This window comes from Arachis hypogaea, chromosome 19 (assembly GCF_003086295.3).
Source record: "Arachis hypogaea cultivar Tifrunner chromosome 19, arahy.Tifrunner.gnm2.J5K5, whole genome shotgun sequence".
Lineage (NCBI taxonomy): Eukaryota > Viridiplantae > Streptophyta > Magnoliopsida > Fabales > Fabaceae > Arachis > Arachis hypogaea.
Genome location: NC_092054.1, coordinates 25,454,920 through 25,463,216, shown reverse-complemented (window position 1 = coordinate 25,463,216; position 8,297 = coordinate 25,454,920). Strand labels below are relative to the sequence as shown.

The following is an 8,297-nucleotide window of genomic DNA, read 5'->3' as shown; positions in this document are numbered from 1 at the left end:
AGTTTTATTATTCACAAAGCCAACGGTTTTAAAACGTTACCGTTGGTGTCATTTTTTGGCAACGGTTTTAATACCATTGCCATTTTGTAGTCGTCTAAGACAACGGTTTTAAAGCGTTACCGTTGATGTCGTTTTTTGGCAATGGTTTTAATACCATTGTTATTTTGTAATCGTCTTTGACAATGGTTTTAACACCATTGCCTTATGTAACTTTTGACAACGGTTTTTTGTAATATATAATTCTTTATTTATAATAGTTTTCTCATGAATGAAATTAGTTCCAACTTTTTTTTTTAATTTAGTATCAATAAATAATCTAAACTATTTGAATCAAATTACTAAGATCCACAATCACATTATATCATTATTGCAAGATAACATACACACTAGTCTAGGTCATAACTACTTGTACTTATATCATCACCATTTTTCAAAATACAATAAATGTTTTTTTGCTTATACTTTTTAGTTTTCGCAATCTAAGCAGTTTTCACAATCTAAGTAGTACTAATTAAGTTATGCAGTGTTATCTGTATGCTAATTCTCTAAATAATTAATAACTAACTCTAGCACAGATGTTGAAATTGACATGGTTAATATTCTTGTATCTTAACATATTACAAAATCATTCAAGTCAAAATTGAAGTTAATAAGGGATGAAACTTTCATGGAAAGAACCATCATGTCAATTTTATACCATGTCCTTCCAAGGAACATAAAAGTCAGATACTGCAACAGCCAGATAGAACATTGCACGTGGGCCAATATCCTTCATTGGCTTTGAAATTATTTGCAACATCTACAAAATAAAAAACATATTTATCAATGATCAATTTGTGCCAAGATATATAATTATTAAGCACTTATAGTTAAGCTACAAAATAACAAGTGACTCTAGCACTCTGATGAACCCATGGAAATGAAAAAAAAAAACAAATAAACAAATTATTGCTAGCAAACACCAAGACAGGAAGAAACTATATACACCACGTAACAGATTGTGCTGCATTTTTACATGAAATTAATACAAAGAAATTACAATGGAGTGAAGCTAACCTGAAGATACTCAAATATAGTGCTGAAAAGAAGCTTTAACAGGAGACTACTATCCACACTGCCTGCAATAGTATGATATCGTAGTATGGCTATACTTATTAACAAAGACAAAATGGAATTAGATGGAAAAAAAAGACAATGAAATGAAAAAAATTGCATCTTAGCTACAAATCATACAGCATGATGATCCACAATAGTGGTCTTCATTGCTTTAGAATAAGACTCATGGACTGAAGTATATAACAGCATTCAGCAAAATGCAGAAAACCAATATGTTTGAATAAAACAGTAAAATAAGAAGAAATGAAGTGGGCATGCAAAATAACACCATTACAAAATATCCAATTAAGTATCATTTCGAATGGTCTTCATCTAAAGACAAGATTAAAAAGCAAAGAAAATTGCATTAAATGATGGAATTTTGTCAGCCTTTGGTAAATCAAGATAAAAATTAAGAATCTTCTAGAGGAAGAAGAGGGAAAAAATCCTACAAGGCACTTAACATCATTATTTCATACAACTAACGACCTACATGATCAAGTCTTTTATTTCAGTTTATCACAATTTTTAGTGCAAATTCTAATGTGAAGATCACTTATATAACTTTTACAAGCAACAAGTTTTAGAAACCAACAAGCTTAGTATCTTTTAACTTATATAACTTTTACTACAAAACTTCAATTAGGCTAAAATTTGGTTTGGAGACTCCTAACTTATCAAAAAACAAGTGTGTCTTGGTTGCAACCCAATTTCTATTCAATGCTAAGAGTTACAAGCATTGGAAGCTGATGTATAACTTGCTGAAAACTAATTCTTTCCAGCCTTAATCATTAACTTCCAAAAATTCACAACTCTCAATCCTTAACTCCTAAAATTCTGAAGTTTTAGAGAAATTAACCAAGTCAATCAAATTTTAAAATAAAATTAGTTTCGCTCCAGAACTCAGCTCATAGGAATCGCAGCAAGACAAACAAGTTGCTGCCCTGTTTGAACTCTTCTGCTGCAGGACAAATTTAATGACTTAACTTTAAAAATTTGCCATAAATTTTCTATTTAATGAAAAGTCCTCAAATTTTCTAGTCCAGCTCCACATATTCCCAAGTTTAATCCAGACTTGGTCCCATACAATTCCGATAATCACAGAATTAGTTATAGCTTTTCAAAGTTTCTGACTTAGTTTAAAAGTAATGCAGAAAATCAGATTTTGCAATTTAACTTTGAAAAATCATAACCAATTCTCTAGTTAATTCAAACTTCTCAAAATTGAATCCCAACAACAACTTTTTATCATAGTTGCCTTTACTCTCATATCATTTTGATTATTGTTGAATAACTAATTTACTTCCAAAGTTGTCTTTTAATTTCAAAAATCATATTTTCAGCAATTGGTTTAACACTTCAAGATTCAATCTTCCAATTATTTCTTAAACCCAGTTTCAATTAATCACCAACTAAGTCCATTACAGTAAACTAGCTCAACAGCAACAATTTCAATTTGATCCATCAAAATATAGAAATCACAATAATCTCTCATCAAACAATTCATAATTCAATTTCACAAAATTAACGAATTCAATCAAAGTCCCAATCAAAATCTCAATCATTCCAATTATAATTTCAGCCACAATTCAACATTCATATAATTAATCAATTACTCACAGCTATTAAACCTATTTGTAGTTATTCAATAAACCTTGTAGGCATTCTTAAATTAAAATCGTTTAAGTTAAACCCCTACCTCGATGAAGCAATCGCATAATTTAACGCAAAAAGCCCCTTTATCCCCAATTTGTGGCAGCAGCAGTGATAATTCCAACCTAACCGGGACAGAGACAGCAGCACCAACTATGATCACACTCGCAGCAACCATTTCGACATTTCCGGCAGAACATACGCAGTGCTAAAACAAAGACATTGGCTACTGTAATTAAAATTAGAATATAACACGGAAACAAAATGCTAAATAGAACAAGAGTGGAAGCGTTACAGGGTTACAAACGGGAGGTTCGGTGTTAGAATGAAGGGGATGGCGCAGCAGCTTGTCTTCACCGGTGACAAGCTTCAGCTATGACGATTCCAAAAATGCAATAGAGCCAGGAACATCAGAAACAAATACAGGATTGTTACAAAGTAAATAGGGTTCAGAGATAGTGGTTCTGGTAACTAGGACACGACTAACTTATCATGAATGACGGCAGCAACCAAGATTTCCGGCAACAGCAACGGCAGAGGAATGGCTCCTCCTCTTCTGTGTCATTCTCTCATGCGCATCCGTTTCTCCCTTTCTGTGACCATATCGACGGTGACCTCATCTCCCTATTCGGCTCGCCTCAGTGGCGGCTCTCTCAATGGCAGCAGCAGCAAACCTGATGGCAACGGGAATAAGGTTCGACAGTGATGAAGGCTTGACGAAGGCAGTGAGGCGTGATGGTGCAGGTCAGTATCTTCTCTTCGCGTCTCACCCTCAGCGAACGACAACAGCAATGCACGAACAACGGCGACGGTGCGTGGCTCGACGGCGGCTCCTCCCTTTCCTTCGTGGGTCACGTTCGCCTCTCCCTTTCTTCTCTGCGATGGTAGCTCACCAGCGGCACCAAGCTCCATGGCGCTATTCCTTCCCCTCTCTTCTTCTCCCTCGTCCTCTGTCTCCCTTTCCTCCTTTCTTCTCTTCTGTCTCCCCCTCAAGCTTCCCGTTTCCTTTCTTTCCCTTTCTTCTGCTCTGTGTGCGTGCGTTTTTCATTAGGTTATGGTTAGGGATTTGTAAAATTAGGGATTTATTTAGGAATTTAGAGCTAGAGTAAAATTTATACGAGTAATATAATAATTTTATAAAATATTTGAGATAGAATAATAATTTAAGATTCAAATATAATACTATAAAGATTACTTTTAAAACGCATAAAATTTTATCTATCAATTTATTAATGAACTCAAATAATTATTTTTAATTTAAATTACAAAATGAATATACTAATCATATTTTATAAAATACAGTTAGGATATTGAAATTTGGGAAATAGGATTTTTATTCAATTTAGGAATTTAGGGCTAAGAATAAGGAATTTTATAAAAGCATAAAGATAAATATAAATAGATATTTTGATAACATTAAAGGATAGAATAATTTTAAAATTAAATGTACTCCATTAAAAATATTTAAGAATATTATTTATTAACATATTATTAAGTTCAATTAATTATTTTTAATTTAAATTATAAAATAAATATATTAATCAAATTTCATATAGTATAGTTTAAATTTAAAATATCAATTATCTAATTAAATCAAATACCCTTTTATTATTTTTCCATCACCAGAATTTTAATTTTAATTTATATGAAATAACTAATTATAATAAAAATTGTACATAAATATTTTAAATTATAAAATAAATATAATTATTTTTATATGTATTTTTTATTTGTATAATTATTTAAATAATATTAGAAAATTATTGTTTGATAAACAATTGTTGTAATGGTTATAAAACCGTTCTTTAAAATAGTCAAAGAGAACGGTTTTATTTTGTTGCTATAATGTAATGAAAAATTGAACTTCAACAACAACACTGTAAAAACCGTTGTCTAAGACCATCTAATAGAACGGTTTTAAAGTGTAGCATTTTGACAACGGTTTTTACGTGTTTCTTTTGTCAATTATTTAAACAACAATAAAAAACCATTGCTTAAAAATAAATCATGGTAACGATTATAAAACCGTTCTTTAAAATAGTCAAAGAGAACGGTTTTAATTTGTTGCTATAAAATAGTAAAAAATTGAATTCAACAGTAACACTACAAAAAACCGTTGTCTAAAACTATCTAAGAGAACAGTTTTAAGGCGTTGCAAAATTTAGCATTGCTAAAGGCCATATTTGTTGTAGTGATATAGTATCATTTTATGCATGTTTCATTGAGTTGCATGTCTTTTTAAATTCACATTGTATGATATAATAAAAAAAAATAATGGTGTATTTTGGTTTGTATTTTGATGTATTTTATTTGTCTTTCGGTGTATTTCATGTGAATTGAAGTATACTTAATGCTATTGTCTTCTTTATGCTGTAACTAGACAACAAAATATTGTTATTGTGCTCTTGATGTTATTTTGTACATATTTGAGTGACTTGCAACTATTTTTGTCCATTTATCAAGAATTTTGTTCATCGATTTCTTATAACAAACCATAGAATTTTATTCTAGTGCTTCTGGTATCATTTTAATTATTTTGAGTTGCATGATCTTTTTGAACTCATATTGTATGGTGTACTAAAAAAAGTGTATTTTGTTTGTCTTTTTGGTATATTTCGTGTGAATTGAGGTGTATTTGGTGCTGTTACGTTGTCCTTTTTATGCTGTAACTATATAACAGAATATTGTTATTGTGTTTCTGGTATTATTTTGTACATATTTGAATGATATGCAACTGTTTTTGTCTTTTTATCAAGATTTTTTTCTTCAATTTCTTGTAACAAACCATAGAATTTTGTTCTAGTACTTCTAGTATTATTTTATGCATGTCTTTTTGAACTCACATTATTTTACTCTCTTAACAAGAATAAAAATAAAAAAAATCAAACAAAGAAGAAGAAACACATAATGCTGCAAAATTACTTGGAAGATGATGAACCTACATTCATTCAACTAAAAGAAAGAAAAAAAGAAGAAAAAATGCATTAAAGAAAATATTTTTGTGCATTTATAGCAAAATTTCGGTGTAAAAACTAAAAAATTTATGTGTTATTGTTAAAAATTTCGGTGTATTTTTATTCTGATAAGTTCTGCATAATTCAAAACTCTTCCTCTTCCTCCTCCTCATCTTCTGTTGTTTCTTCTTTTTCATCTTCTTATTTTATTTTTCTCATAATTCTTTTTTGGAGAAAAAATCAAACAAAGAAGAAAAATACATAATGTTACGTTGCAAAATCAATAGAAAGAGGAGAAGGAAAAAAATCCAGTAACAACAATAACAATAAAAAGAATGATGAATAGGATAAAACATTCGAAGAAGAAGAAGAAGAAGGAATGAGAAAAAAAAGGAGTAAGAACATAAAGAAGAAGGAGAAGAAGGAGGAGGAGGAGGAAGAGAAACGCATAATACAAACGTTGGAGAAGGAACGCAAAGAAAAAGAAAAAAATATGAAAAAAAAGACGTGATTTTACGCACGTATTATGTAAGTGAGTTTTGGTAGGTTAAGGTTAACTTGTTTGGACTTGTTTACTAAAAAAAGTTTGTATATATAACAGGACTATGATAATAGAAATTTCAAGATACTTGGAGACTAGCTATAAAGATTCTAAGTCGAACTAATGATATATAATATATGTCACCTAACTTTTAGTGTTTATAGTTTATTATTTATTGTTCATTTATTTAGCTTGAGTTTAGAAATAATTGTGTCACTTGACAAACCTGAGATAACTCAAAAACCTTTTTAAAACTCATCTAAAGTCTCTTAAAGACATTGGAAGATATCTTTCTAAATCCTGATATCTCAGAGTATAATTTAACTGAACTCAAATAAAACAAGCTTATAACTTGAACATGTTAATATATGTTTTTCCTGCAAATAAGTTTATCGAAAAGAAATCAAGCACACTTCAATCCTCTTTTCGTGCACATTTCACAACTTTAAGCTTAACATAAAATTCTGAATGTAAAAGAAATGAGTTGAGAAAATAAAACATTGATATATAACATTTTTACTATTTATGTAATTTCATATAACATTTTTTGTCTAATTATATTCTACTATTTTTGAGAGTTATATATTTTTTAATTTCTCAGTTCAAAACAAATAATCTAACATTTGTTATTATTATATATCAAAAACTAAAATTTTGGGTCAACTTCTTATCTTGTGTTGACATTTTGTTTTAATAATTTTTTTAGTGTAATTATTTGCAAAAGTCATTTGAATTTTTACTAACAAATTTTTTAAGTAACACTTGTCATTAAAACGACCGTAGTTATTTATGAAAATTTTGGGCACAGTGATCTACAAAAAACTACATATCAATAAATTTATGATTGATAATTTATTTCTACGACTTTAATCTCCGCTCAAATTGCTAGTTTCTCGTCACTTTAAGATTTTATTAAAATAAAAAAACGGCCGTAGTTATTTATGCACATTTGGGGCAAGGAATCTAAAGAAAACTATATATCAATAAATTTATGATTGATAATTTATTTATACAACTTTGATCTTTTCTCAAATTGCTTTTATTTACATAGTTTTCCATTTATTAATAATAATAATTGTAGCGGTGGCCTGTGGCGGACTCCATCAAAAGCACCGTAAGGATAAATGCACTATTGGCAACTTGGCATCTACAACTTGTGTTCTATAGAGTTAAGTCTCAAAGTAGTCTATGAAGTTGCACTTGAACCTCAAATTGGTCCTTGAAGTTAATAGTTACTCAATTTAGTCCTCAAAGTTGCACTCCAGCACTCACAGTAGTTCCTCAGGCAGTTTTCGTTCATCACTAGCCATCGGAAAGCTGAGGTGGACAAATTCCTGCCACGCTGGCACTCCAAAAATGACGTCGTATTATTTTTGGCGCGTGTTTTGGCCAAAACGACATCAAGTGGTGTGTTATTCTGTCCATAATGTTAAACCCCCAATTTCTACCCCTCTTCTTCTTCTCCTACACTTCAATGGCTTTGCTATAACACGCTGTTGGTAATAGTTTCCTCACGGAGAAACCGAATTGCCTCCGATCTACTGAGCACAATCGTCGCCGTTGCTACTGTGCTGGGTTGTTGACTGCGTTGTCTCTATTAAGGTAAAGGTTTGTAAAAGAAAAAAAATTGATTTTGATGTTCTCTGTTATTTCTTTAGTTCCATGAGTCCATCCTTTTTAGCCGTTAAATTTGGTGTTGTTTGTTATTTTTGTTAAGGCATGTGTGTTTATTTATCTGAATTGTGTTGATTTTGCACTCCTCCACTTTGTTGTTATTGTTGCTGCCAAGTTTTCCTCCATTTTAAGAATTGAACTGCCAAGTTATCATAATTTGCATATCCTATCTAGTGTCGAAATACATTTATCTACTGTTGAAATTATTATTATCTACCCTCTTATACTTGTGCAATGTATTTATCTACTGTTGAAATTATTATTATCTTAATTTGCATATTCTATCTAGTGGCTAATTAATATTTGATTTTCCCTAATAATTTGAAATTATTTAACTACTAGAAAATTAGTTATTACAGACGGATATTTCCGACGGATTT

At 30.4% G+C, this 8,297-nt stretch overlaps 1 long non-coding RNA gene across 1 annotated transcript; it reads right to left on the bottom strand.

The window, feature by feature from the left end:
- Nucleotides 1–335: 335 nt before the first annotated feature.
- LOC140181850 (uncharacterized) lies at nucleotides 336–3,808 on the bottom strand. The gene is made up of 4 exons (XR_011877397.1): nucleotides 3,236–3,808; nucleotides 3,044–3,121; nucleotides 2,795–2,956; nucleotides 336–799 (listed from the first exon to the last, which is right to left on the bottom strand). It is a non-coding gene; the product is annotated as an uncharacterized lncRNA (long non-coding RNA).
- Between the last annotated feature and the right edge of the window lie 4,489 nt (nucleotides 3,809–8,297).